Consider the following 13,934-nt stretch of genomic DNA (forward strand, 5'->3'; position numbering starts at 1 on the left):
GTATCAAGAGGAAGCCCCAAGGGAGCTGAAGGAGCTTCCTCTTGAGGGAAACGCCTGGTCTTTAACCATGACCTGACCTCAGTCAAGCAGTAGGAAACAGATGAATGGACACAAGTTTCCAACCAATACCCTGCGATCCATAAAACATCACCCTGCTGGAAGTGCTTCAGCGATAGTGTGTGGGATTCAACTCCATGAGTCAGGCACCTTTCCCATCGAGCAACTTGACTCAACGAGACTCTCTAGCATTCAGTCACTGACTGAGTGAGTCAGACGTGCTTTAAGCCAAGTCTGGTCAAATGATCACACATTTAAGCTTCATTTTATGAAGCAGTTCAAACACCAGGCTAGCGATTGAAAGTCCTGATCCACGTCAAGAAAATGAGCAAGCCTTCACTCGCCAGTCTCAACTGTGTTGATATTTCAAATAGGCTTTGGAGATTCTGAGCCTGCAGTCAAAGGCAACAGCTTCAATCTAACGGAATCAAGTCACTGTGGCAAACATGCAGTAGTCTGCTCAGTTTGCACGACACACGCACCATTTTATTGTCTTTTTCCATTTCACAATCCTTCCGCCCGCCTCAACAGCTTATCAAGCATGAGGTTGCTGGGGTTACACTTTCATTATGGATTACCAGAATTTGCCCGGTACTGCATCCTTCCACTGAGCGAATCAAAGACGCTCACAAGCAGAACGAGGGTAGAACTCTTCTTCTCATCTGCCACTACGTTCTTCTGTTCATGTCCCATCAGCGATTTTTGCTTGTCACAGAAGGGGTGATATTCTCACATCCCATTATCCCTGCAAATGACAACAAGAGCCTCGTACGCTAGAATCCTCTGTTTGAATCACTGACGTGCCATCGCTGTTGGAGTCACTGATGTTGATTCTGATGTGTTTTTTGCAACGATTGTTTGGTCAGCGTGAACACACACAGCCAAAGTAAAGCGCTGCATGGTTTCAATGTGATAGATAAACAGAGGTTCTTCTGCCGGAGGGCTGATTTATGTCTTTAATTCACTTTCTGCTTCTCTCTTTGATTCAGCTCTCACTTCAAAATCTCATCTGTGCACAGTTTGTTTCTATTTGTCTCGCGAATCTGTCTCCCTCGTTCTGCATATTCTTATTGTCTCCCATCACCGTATGGCTCACACAGCTCTAATTTGGCAGTGTTTTGACTTGAAAATGTCATTGTGTGAAATTGCAGTGTTCTGCCGACAGGTTGAAAGAGTCAGAAGAGAATACTAAGTGGAATAACAACCCCTCCAACATTGTATGCACTGAAGTCAGGCACTTAACTTGGGTGTTTGGTGCGCACACAAACACCCACACACACACACAGGTTTGTCGCACCATCTTTGTGGGGTCCAGCCATTGCCATAACCCTTTCCCCAGCCACTCACTTAACCATCCAAAGGAAATGGCTAACCTTAAGCAGGACTCTGAACCAAACCCAGATCACCAAAGCACATTGATCACACGAACTACTCAGTGTTCAAGCTTCGCCCCTGACAGGACAGCAAGCGGAGATCATGAAAGTTAATATGGAAGTTATATATATAATTAAATAGAAAATACCTATAAAAAAAAACCAAAGCTGATAAAAGGAATTTATGGAAAAAGCAGCAAATGTGTGCATTTTTTGAAGCTAACTACAGAGAAGCATAATGCTAAAATTAACCTATATAATTCAAAGAAAGCACTGTTTAAACTACTTTTCCAATCACAGTGTGCTTTATTGACATTTGCTGTTAAATGAATATGAACGTTGTTCGCCCCAGGACACAGCCAAACATGTTACTGGTGTCCATGGTGTAACCTGCCTCTCGCTTGTGCAGCAGCTGAAAATAGACCACTGACCCCTGAAGCCTATTGCAGTGGAAAGCAATGAACAAAATCACATTTTATGACGCATTTAAACAGGTGAAAAGGCAGCCCAATAAAGCTCACCAACCCTTTAAAGAAACATAAATATTTCACACAGTCCTCTTAAATATTAGCCTAATGTGCTAGTAGTCAGCTCTCTGTTCAACATTTAAATGGAATACAGAAGTGCAACAATAGGTAAATGCAAACTGTGAGTTTCTATTTCACTAGACACTTAAAACGTGAATTGGAGTCGATGTCATGTGTATTTAACTGGCAGGTGTGGGAGCTTTAAAACAATCAAGTGTGGCCGCATAAATGACACATTTCATATGTAAAATCAACTTTCTGCATTTTCATAAGAAACACTAAACTTTTCCGACACACAACACGCCCACACATCTTTGCAATATCTTTATGCTAATTCCGTCCTTTCCTTTGCTCCCGCCGCCTACAGTGGCGCTGATGGAGCAATTAAGTGAACCGAGTGATGGACAAGTTTGGTTTACACTGGGAGCAGCTCCACTCCCACACGGAGCAGAAATGTCAAGAAATTAATGATATCATCCGCGGACGCAAACGGAAACCTGAAAATCTAAAGATCCTTTCCAGAGAATGTGCTTCCCGCCGAGGAAACAGACGTGACATTTAAGCAGAGCTGCTCCCCCGTTTAGCCGTCTCCGTCAGTCTCCTGCATTATGCTAATTCATATCATTATCTTGTCAAAGACCAGAACCAAAAGGACAACGTGGACGCTGTCTCAGTGGAGGAGCTTTAACAGCGTCACTTATGGATGTTCTACGAGAGAGAAGTCAAGGCAGAACTTCTTTCCCGTGATGACTCAGTTATTCTTTTATTGTTTGTGTTCACTGACACTAAAACTATTCTCCAGATCTCTTCACAACAATATCCATTATTCAATGTTTCCCAGGATTAGGAAACTCTGTTGATGAATGTTTTCACAGAGCAGTAAAACAGCCACACATTACTACTACTATTGACTAATACAAGTATCTATGCACTCAGATCCGCAGCATCTAATCCAAACTGTTATGATTCCGCTTTTATTTTGGTCCCTTGAGTCCTGTTTTGCTTTCTCCCCCCATTCTTCCTGTTCCTGTGGCACACGGCTGGAGCCACCCCGATCATCTGTGAGTAAGGACACCTGGACTCCAGCAACGTGGGCCAGATCGACTTCATTCGCTCCTACTGGTAAACGGCTTTGTTCCTTCTTCTCTGCCGTCGTACATTTATCTGTCGTTTAAATTATCTTCTGTTTAACTATTTGTAAACCCTGGTGTTCAGAGTTTTTGTAGTTCGACTCCCTCTGTTCTCCCTGCGGCTTCTTGGTTTTCTGTCTGTATCTGTTAATCCCTTCTCGTGCGATCGTTTTGACGACCTCTATACTTTACTTTGTTGTTAGTTTACATTGTGTGTTTGCTCTGCTGTTACAGACTCCTCTTGCATTCTTTATCCCTGTTCGGTGACGCTTTTCGTTTGGACTCATTCCGTTGTGGACTCTTTGCAGTTTGGGTGACGCTCTGAATTTGTTTTCTGTTTTTCTTCTCCCGGTTCGGTGACACCTTTTATTATATATTTTGTATCTTGTCATTAAATAATTGTATTAACTCGCTCCTGCCTCCTGTGACTCTTTCACCACTGCACTTGGGTCCCGCCCCGCGTCTACAACCATAACACAACCAAGCAGTAATACGCCCTGACCTCTCGAAAGTCACTCACCCATTCACTAAGAAGTGCATATTACTCTGGTGCCAACCATTTCTTTTCTAAATGTCATTTTCATTTTCCATTACCTGCACCTCCTTCAGGTTGATTTCCTTGAGATCCCAGTCAACACCAATTACAGTACAACCGTAGCCTCTACAATGATAGCCCAGAATGTGACTGAAATATGGCTTGCTATATTTTCTAGACCAACCAGGGTGCAGACAATGCTCTTGTGTGGGTTTCATTTGGCACCTTCTTTTTCCTCCCACAGTCCAAAAACATACATTCAATTTAGCTGGCGGATCTGAATTGTCCTTCGCTATCAATGTGGGTGGCTGTCCTTTTTTACCGAGGCGATTTGTCCACACACATTTCCAGCTATGTTTTTCTTCTCTGCGCTATTTAATGCGCCACATATAAACCGAAATTATTTTATTTTCTCCCACGGTTTTCAGCAATTTTAGCCTGAAATTACTATACTTGTATTCCTAATCTGAGACCAGACACAGCCAAGACTGGGTGTCAAGTCCAAGACCAAGACGGACGATAAGTTGCACGAATCATTCATTTTGGGATAAACTGCACAGTATAAACAAGAGTATTTAGAAAAAGAGAACGATCTGTTTAGTCAGCGGCTGTTTTTACAGATCAACCAAACCTAAAACATCTCACACTAATGATGTACCGTGCAATGTAACTCTGCTTTAAATATACCTTACATATGTTGTTGAGAGAAAATCCCAGACCACTGAATTTGTGAAAACCTGAAAAATTGAATGTTTAAATTCTTCTATAGTGGCACTGAATGATGGGATATAAATTGAAATAAATAGTGGGCTGTAAAATGCTGGTTCTACAGTCTGCGTCTTGTTCTGAAACTACAACTAGACCACTCTATGCTTTCTCTCAGCACTTTAGCGGCAGTGGGGCCCCTTAGCCTGGGATATATCAACATTTATAGTAGTGAAGTGTGACTCAAAATATTCGCTCCCTCACTGTCAGTTGAGATATTTGCTGCAATGTTAACTGTTAGCAACAATCTTCAAAGGAGCTGGCGGCTAACACCTAGCATCGCGCGTCAAAGTTAGAAAGTTATCAATGGTTCCACACTCAGAAACTTAACTAAGAGCATGACTAAAACTCAAAAGAAATACATTCCATCTGTGTTACGCTGAATTTTAGAGCAACCAAACCACAGAAAAACAGCTTCCTCTTGAGCTTGTTTGAGGTGAAACACTCCAGCAGGGTCACGTCTATTTTTCTGGGTAAACAACCAGACTTACTGAGTTGGCGTGTCCGATCTTGTCTGTTCGGCTATTAACCTTTGATAGGCAGGATCACCGGTCGCCATGGTAACTGCAAAATCAGCGCTCAGAGATGTACAGAATGGAAATGTGCGAAAGCCATCATGATAATGTGGCGCAAGTTTGGAGCAACTGGAGGTTTGTTTTTGGCGGCTCATCTTGTCAATAACGTTTTCTCAGTCGATGCTGAACACTGGTTTCCTCCCATGGTCCAAAAACTGTCAGTCTGAAGCCTTTTAAATCAGAGCTGTATGATTTTTTAGAATACAGAGCCAGAGTTGCATCTATGTTTTGATTTTTAAAATAACTATAACTGGGGAAACTGGGGCTTCTATGTCAAATGTTGTACCATTCTTCAATTAATATCAAATGTATTTGTTTGTATAAAGATTGTTGAAGAAGCACCACGTTTCCATGGCTACAGTTTTCCTATCAGCCCCATGAAAAACGACATGTGAATTGGTGGATAAATAACCACTTATCTTCCAGATTGTCTTCTCTTTTTGGGAGACTTTTCTCATCTTTCTGCTGCTAATTTAATGTTTTTGTGCCATCCTCCTGCTGCGCCGCTCCAGGCTTATCAAGGCTCTAGTGTTTCCAGATGGGAGACAAAAGAGATTTCCTCGGGCAGACTAAAGTACTTCTCAAAAGCTACATTTGCTGAAGGTGTTTCCGAAAAAGTCTTTTATAGTCATGCAGCCAAACGGACGTCTCCATTATTTTAGAACTGACCCTGACCAGGCGCTCGGAGCACTTTCAGAGAAGAAACAACACAAAGGTTTTAGAAAAGCTCTTACAGGGAAAGGCTTATCTAACCTGTCAGTCATACTGAGGAAACAGGCACATTGTTTAAGGCAATGCATTTCTTATAACCCTTCCAGCAAAAGAAAGACACGGCAGCCTCAAGGCTTAAAGCCTGCACCCACATAAACAATCGACGGAGGACAACACTCTCATGGCCGACCAGAAGCTTTCATAGCTCATAGGCCATTGACATCTCCCTTCAGTTCCTGGTGATGGCTGAGTTGTCTAAACTTCCACACTCATGTTGATAAATATTTAAAACATTAAAAAAAGACAACTACAGATAAAACCACCTTTTTTTCAGGACTACCTGTAGTGATACTTTTTGTCCATCAGCATCCCTACGCCTCAGCCCCCTAAACTGACACCTCTGTCAGTGATGGATAACAAGCATCAGGATCCACCAAAAGCACTGTTAAACTAGCTTCTAATATGGCGCAAATTCTTGTTTTCGGTTTGTTTCCCACCCACAATTTCCATATTCAATCCAAGATCATAAAAACATCAGAGGCTATGAAGTAAAGGAATGATGTAGCGAAACATCCCTCACATACACACAACATACAAAGGAGGGGTGAGTCAGAATCCCCAACTTTATGTCAGCAGCCTTTTGCATAATTCTGCTGTTGCTGAGTGAAAATTTTGAGATATGTTCCATCAGCAGGACTATAATTAGAAGATCCGGTGGCAAAGCTCTGCTTCACTTTTAAATCCCTCGAGCCGGAAAATGAACAAATATCTATAGATCTGTCTTAAGCTTCATTATATAACTCCTTATTGAATGTGTTTCCTCTGCAAATCGTGATAGGAACTTTAAATGAAGAGGCGAGCGCGGCCATTAAAAATAAACCTAATTACTGCAACAAATAAGATGTTTAATTATCCACAGCACAGTCATTTAAAAAAAAATCAACTTCTGGTTCCGGAGTGGAAATGAAAAGCATATACCAGGCCAGCATCCAATTAGAAAACAATAAATACAAAGCAAATGTTTATGCTTCGCAAGACACAGTATAATACCACAGATACATATAAGCAATACTTTGTGAAAAGAGGAGGAAAACAATGTGAAGCAAAGTCAAATAAATAGTAAATAAATAAAATTGGAAGATGAGGCCAGAACACTAAACCAGCTTCAACATAGTATTAAAAGTTTTATCAGAAGACAAAGCAATTCATATTTCTTACTGACATTGTGAGGGCCGAATAGCTGCTCTTGAGCTTTGCATGTCACATCATTCATCCACACAGGCGTCATCAATCCAGGGACAGGTCTTCTTGGCTATCACAGTACATTAGCTGGATTCAGATTAAGTTGCTGACACAAACACTTTCAAGTTTCAAGGATGTAATGAAGCTGGTTTATCTGCATGATGGGGGTTACAGAGTTCACTTCTTCGGACTGCAGGTGACATTATCAGCATACCTTCCCCCTAAAGGCCCGAAAAACTGACAAGGAGTCACCACCGCGATAATCAGCCCAGATGGGAATTTACATATCCAGGAAGGTGGGAGCTACATCAAAACTGGAGGACATTCAGAACACAAATTATGCTGCAAAATAAAGTTGGAGTTCTTTAGCTGAATGACGTGACTAATGAACTCCCATTATGAATGAATCACACGAGACATTCCGGTGGCAGTTGTGTGATTGTGCGTCATTGTTTGTGTTGGTATTGTCAGCAAAAGTGTGAATAATGTGCGAACTATCAGAGAGGGATGATGGACCGTCAGCCTCCATCTCTGCTGCTACACATGATGAATACAGCTTTTCTTCTGCTGGCAACAGCCCGTCAACCGTAGCATGAACTGTTCATTACCGTGACGGAACCTGACAATCGGCTATTTACAGACGACGGCAAACATTTCTTACCCAGAGGAGACATTATGTTTTATGATTTGGGAGAGAAAGAGGTCATTTATAGCCTGAGCGTGAGATACATGTTCAACTACGAAGACGTTACTTCATCGTGTTGTCCTTTTTAATGTGTCAACAGTGATGGTGAGTGACTAGCTTAATTCAAATTACAACACTGGCCCAGTAGTCAAGGTAAACTCAAGGGACCAAATGTTGCCCACAACAGCTAAAATGAAAACGGTCTGGCTTTTAACTAGCCAGTTGGGGATCATTCAAAATGTGTTATATTTGTTTGGACAGTGAAAAGTAAAATCATTTTGAAAGAAATACATATTTTGGAACAAAATAAAGTAAAATTTAAAAAATCCGTCTCCAAATATTTATTTATTCATTCTTCCTTGTCCTTTGTTAAATATGATATCCTGCTCTTCCTTTTTAATTTCATGGAAATCAGAAATTACATGTAAATGAGTAGAAATATAAAAGTCAGAAAGATAAAATATTCCATGATAGCAGAAAGGCTATGATATAAAAACCACACTGTGAACTAGAGGGATTTACACACCAAGAAGTCAAAGCAGCACACTGACCAAACCTGCTTTAAAATCTTACTCATCATATGAAGTCAGATTTAACATAATCCGAAAAGTGCAGTTCTTAAATCGTCAGTCTAAAAAAAAAACATGTGCAAGTAAAAGGTTACTTGAGTGCAATCGCTGACATCTCATTTCGTCTTGATCAGTTTATCTGTAGCCAGGTCATGGGGTGACAGTCCTATCTGTCGCTGCCAAACATCCTTTTCCCAGACCAACTCAGCCAACTCCCACTGAGGCAAGGAACAAAACCAGAGAGAAGATAAACCTGCGCTCCTTACCTTGTGGGAGTCTAGCAGCTGGATGTGCCACTTAGAACATATTACCTTCATCTTATGACAACATCTAGTGACCGTTTGTTCCTCACATATGCGTGCATATATGTGCATTATGTACAAGTCTTTGTTTATCTCCAGGCAGCGTCTGAATGGGAGCCTGTGATAAAGAAGATCCTTGAATGGACCGTTTATAGCATTTCTTTAGTCATTAAAGTGCCTCTTTTCAAAGGCAACATTTACATCAGCTTTTTCGACACCAAAATAAGCTTGCAAGAGACAGTATTTGCAAATACACACTGGCTTTAAAATAGAGACACCACCTTCCCTGATGGTTCAAATGCTGCATATGAACTCATTTTCATTTAATATAAAGCTTCAGAGGCTGTGATTTAATTCGATAAAACTATTTTTAACTGTGTGCTTGAGTTAATTCAAGCTTGTCCCACATTCATAAATATGTACTGTGGAGGACATGGAAAATAAACAAAAAAAATGACTTGGACTTAACCACCAACAACCTCAGGGATGACCGCGCATACTGCTCAGTAACACCACTATAATTGAAGTAAAAAGCCACCTCAATCATGGGAGAACTTCATTGAACCAGAGATAAGAAATAAAACAGCATGTTTCTTGTAGCTTGTACTTCATAAGAAACACAATATAGGACTCCAATTTAGATCATAGGAACGAGCCATTTCACTGGTTATTTGCATCAAGTTCATCGTTACTCTTCTGACCTTTATTATTTATTCCAAATTATTATTCATAGCCTTCACGTCCTCGTGAAGGACAGGAGGTACAAATTAATTTTAAATCCAAATTATGCTGCATGGCATTTCACCTGCGTGTATCAGCAACTTTATCAAGGAAGACACTGTGAAAAGCAACGCAGCATAAAGAGTTGCATGCAGGTCACAGCTCTGACCTCTATATGGACTCTGCTCGTATCACATTCCTCACTTGCTGTTTACACATGATCACCACATTGAGGAGTGAGTGTCGATCACTTGTGGTTCAAACATCCACATTCCCTCCACAACATGAGTTTCACGGCTCCCTTTTGTCCACTCTGCTTGTTTTTCAGGACCTTACTCCAGTGCTCGCACCAACAGCTCCCTTTTCTTCAGCCTTTAATTCCAAAAGAAGCCAGAAGAATACAGAGCAATAGACAAAGAGGAGAGTCTGGGGCCCAGTACAACCTCTAGTACTGCAGGGTTTCAAATCTTTCCCTGTTACAAACGAACAATTTTGCAGTCACATGTCCCAGCGTCAACTCCTCGCACAGCTAAAATGACACAGCTGCAGAATAAAACTGAATATCACGGATCACTTAGAATTTAGTCACATTGATAGCATTTGAAATTAAATGCAAATTTGTGTGGAAATTTGATGACAAACTACCTATATATTCCATCATATATTGGGTAAATACAAGACTTTTATTCCAAATATGATCAACTCCAACCAATAGATTCTTGATCCAGTTGGACACAAACACAACAGCAGATGCCGCCATTTGTGTCACAGTCTAACCTTTGGTAGAGGATAATTTGTGGCGCCAAATTTCGTATTTGTTTTGTGGTCTTCTCTCTTTTTGCTATTTTAGACTTCCAATCTCTTGAGGACATGCTCCCTCCAACTGAACGGAAATGGTTCCAGGCCTGCGTCTCCAGAGTACTGGGTACAAACAGCAAGAAATGAAAGGGTAAGTTGCATCAGTGACTAAAATATGAGACACTGCACAACTCCACATGGATTTGAGTAGATGATATAATCAAGATCTATTTTGTGGACGCTACACTGCCACCCTGACTTCCGCCTCGATGAACAGCGATTGCGATATGAAGTGAGAGTAAGAAAGCACTGTCGGGTCAGAGTCCGGTCAGCCGGTCTAGTCAACCTCAAATGCATTTTCATAAAAAGAGACTGCAATTCGCTCACCCCAGGTGCCCATCATTGCCCACAGAGGGATAAGAGACAAGATGAGGCAAGACGTTTTTCGGTGGGGGATGATGGAATGAAGTGGCAGTAAGGCCTGGAGCCACTCCTGACTATGGGTCACGGAGATAGTTTGAGGGGAACTTCCTGTCTGAGGAGCGGACGCATGTTCTGTCGCATGTTCATCCAGGCTTGCCGTTACGATGGACCTGTACCTGCCCAGGGTGTCCCCTAACCCTCATCCTGAGCAGCTCAAATGGACCCCAGCTCCTCACAATGGCGTGAAGAGGATAACTTTAAGAATGAAATCAGAACTGACATCTTAAAATTAGGAGCATTATAGTGCAATAAGTGTTTTTTACATTTAAGTTGTATTTTTGTTTGAGACAAAATGAAGAATAAGTTAAGTAAGTAAATCTACTTTATTTTGTAGAATATACTGATAGCATAATAATAAAATAGATTAATTTCTATGAAAAACGAATTATTTTTGTATTACTAATCCAACATTTTTCACATTTACAGAAGTTACCAACTCAAATCTTAAGAAGTGATTTAAAAAATATTTTTGAATAAACACTTCATAAAATGATTCTTGCTTTTCTTCCATGAAGAGTAGTCTTTTTAATTTTCAAGGGAAAAACTCTTCCGTTAGAAGGAAACTTAAATCACCATCCTGAAGAAGATCAAGATGATGCTCACATAAGAGATCAATTTTAAATCTCACATCCCTCTGAAGCACATTTAAACCAAATAAAACCTCAAACAGATCCTGGCTAATATGTCTAAGATTAATGCTTAATCTCTGACAATTGCAACCGTAGATTGGTTGGCTCAGTAATGATCCTCTCCCCCTGGTGCTTCTGTTTATTAAAATGTGAGACGAATATCCCTCCAGATAATTCGCCAAGAGCTGAATTGCCTTATGCTAGTCACAGCTAGGAACCGGTCTGAGACTCAGAGTAGCATCAAAGCCTCTCAGAGCGTTGATGAAGTGTGCTTTCCAGTACAGGACTATCACACTGGGAGCAGGTCAGGGTTATTGCATCCTCATATCTGGATTCATCGGACAGGGCTGGTGAAGAGGGACTGTAAACACTATCTCGCTGAGGAAGCCATAACCAGGGAGACTGTTGAGGATGAATTACAGCGAGACAATCCAGCTAGCCTTGGTGATGCTGCACCAAAGCGTGGATGTCCATGAATATATTATCCTCTGTCTTGACTCAGAAATGTAATTTAATATCTGGTTTGTCTTCAGAGCATTATTAAACTGTCAGCTTTTATAGTCCCCCCGAACGGACAGGAAGAACGGTGCTGTAAAGTCAGAAGTGATCGCAGAGTTGGATGGTTGAGAAATGTTCACTCACATTAGCAGCTGACCTGATCGGACTTTACTGCCTGTGTTTTAATTATGTATGGTTTTAAAGCGGAAAACTACAGCCCACACATGAATACAGACATTCAACTTTTAATAAAATAGCTTACAGCTCCTCACACTCCTGCACTCGCGCATATTTAGACGGACAAACTTGTCCTTGTCTGAGTAAATAAAACTAACACAAGGTTCTTTTCACACCGTACTGACACATTGCTAGAAGCAGCCTGACATTTCAGATAACAATCCGAATCATTCGGGTAAAAAGTGACACAATTGGCCTTGGAGTCTGCTGCTTGGAGACGTCTCGCGGGCATTCTGGGAGCGTGTAAATACGTTTCAGTACATTTAGTAGCATGGGCTTTGTTGAAATGTCGAGCTGTAGGAACGAAATAAGTCATTTTTCCATTTGTGCAACAAATTACAAACATCATAAACTCACACTTGAACAATTTGTTGACTGCAACACTGTTGGGGAAATTCCAAACACCATTCTTTCTATTCCGACTTCATAAAGTACCATTGTACTAAAACTGTTGAACACCAATGTTTATTTTTGCTAAGATGTTCATTTTTGGTCACACTTTAGTTTAGAGAAGATTTATTTCCCTAAATATACAATTAATTTGTATGTATATTCGCTGGAGATTAACCAGTTATTAACTAGTATAAAATATTGATCAGTGTGTTGTAAAGACTGACCGATGTTTTACCCTGGAATAGTCACCGAAATTTCAATCTAAACAACACCATAATAACCAAGTGTTAACTATAAATAAAAAAGTTATTCGTTTATAAATAGTGAATATGTGTTCCCCAACCTGAAGTGCTACCTTTTTATACACCGCTATTTCGGTGAATAGCCAAAACAGTATGGCACATGCACAGCAGTGAAGTGTTTCATACACATACATACATACACACTGTCTTCCAATGATCGCTCTCAAAACGAAGCATGTGCTGGCAAACAATGGGAATCAGCTCATGATCAATTTCTAGTTTCTTTTTGTTAAGTGGCCAGTGATTGGTCAATTTGTGCGCCGACTCGGCGCTGAAGTGAGAACTGATAGAGACACTTGAATGTAACTTCAGTTCTGAGAATACACGCGGAGACTCCCACAAACATCTGGGACCTGAGATATATTGTTATTTTTATGTAAGAAGTCAATTTGACATCTTGCAAAAAATAATATGTGCATTTATTAGGTATGTCATTATTGGTAGGTATCGTTGACATTCAGCTCTGCTTAAAGCCAGTCAGTCTACGGTAATTCTTAATGCGGTAACTCTTGCATAGAAATATAAACGCTCAATATGATGAAACTGATATGATTGAAAAAAAAAAGGTATGAAATTTTGTCATTACAGCCAAGCCGGGATTGAATTGCTTCCTCCAGATCTGAAGCTCGGCATAGAGTTTCTGCATGCATTGCAAAATGCAATGCATTTTATTTGAGCAATGGTGGAAGTAGTTGCGACAGAAATTAATCCAGTTTTCAGGCGTACGATATTGGCTACTATTGAAATGCATTCTTATGGTTAAAAAAAATGCGAAATAAAAATACATCAGCGAGAACAAACTGGCCACAGTTGAAAAATAAAGCCTGTTCTAAAAGCACTTTACAAAATAAAAATGCTTGAAAGAAATCCTGGAACGCAGTGGAAGCTGCTGCAAACGTTGAATTTACGATAATTTAGTGTCTCTTTTGAGCAGCAGTGACTGAGTCCCTGTGTGCGATTATCTGCGCAGAGGGCATCGGATTAATCTAATCTGGGCTTTTCTTGACAAGTTAATAAGACAAGAATGACTTTTTTAATCTTGCAGCTGCAGATTTCGATTTTGCAGATGAGCATCAGTGAAGGGCGCGTGAGCTGTCAGGAGACGGGAACTACATTAAACCTATATTAAATAGAGTATCCTCCATTAAGCAATTACTGCCTGTGGAATACATCTACAGTTGCCAAGTGGAATGTTCAAACTTATATACTCACTATGCTTTATAGCAGTCCATTAATCAGAATTATAACCACATGAATACCAGACTTAAAGTGCCCCGACGTGTCAAAGAGTAAACTGTTGTTAATGTAAGTCGTTTAAAATGATAGGATTAGGCACAACAGTTGTTCCCAAGCCTGGGCCACGTTGTCCTTTCCTGCCACGTCGCCTGCACAACCACGTCTGT

The 13,934-nt window shown here is 40.6% G+C and overlaps 1 protein-coding gene across 2 annotated transcripts in view; it reads right to left on the minus strand.

Annotated features, from left to right (window-relative positions):
- st3gal2 (ST3 beta-galactoside alpha-2,3-sialyltransferase 2) overlaps positions 1-13,934 on the minus strand; it is a 43,300-nt gene that overhangs the window by 21,917 nt on the left and 7,449 nt on the right. The window contains exon 1 of one of the 2 annotated variants that reach the window (XM_053884914.1): positions 8,436-8,581. The exons of the other annotated variant lie outside the window; for it this stretch is intronic. The gene's annotated coding sequence lies outside the window, so the exon portion shown is untranslated. Of the gene's footprint in view, positions 1-8,435; positions 8,582-13,934 lie in introns of those variants that run through there. 2 annotated transcript variants of the gene reach the window in all.

Source organism: Synchiropus splendidus, chromosome 14 (genome assembly GCF_027744825.2).
Source record: "Synchiropus splendidus isolate RoL2022-P1 chromosome 14, RoL_Sspl_1.0, whole genome shotgun sequence".
NCBI classification, from domain to species: domain Eukaryota; kingdom Metazoa; phylum Chordata; class Actinopteri; order Syngnathiformes; family Callionymidae; genus Synchiropus; species Synchiropus splendidus.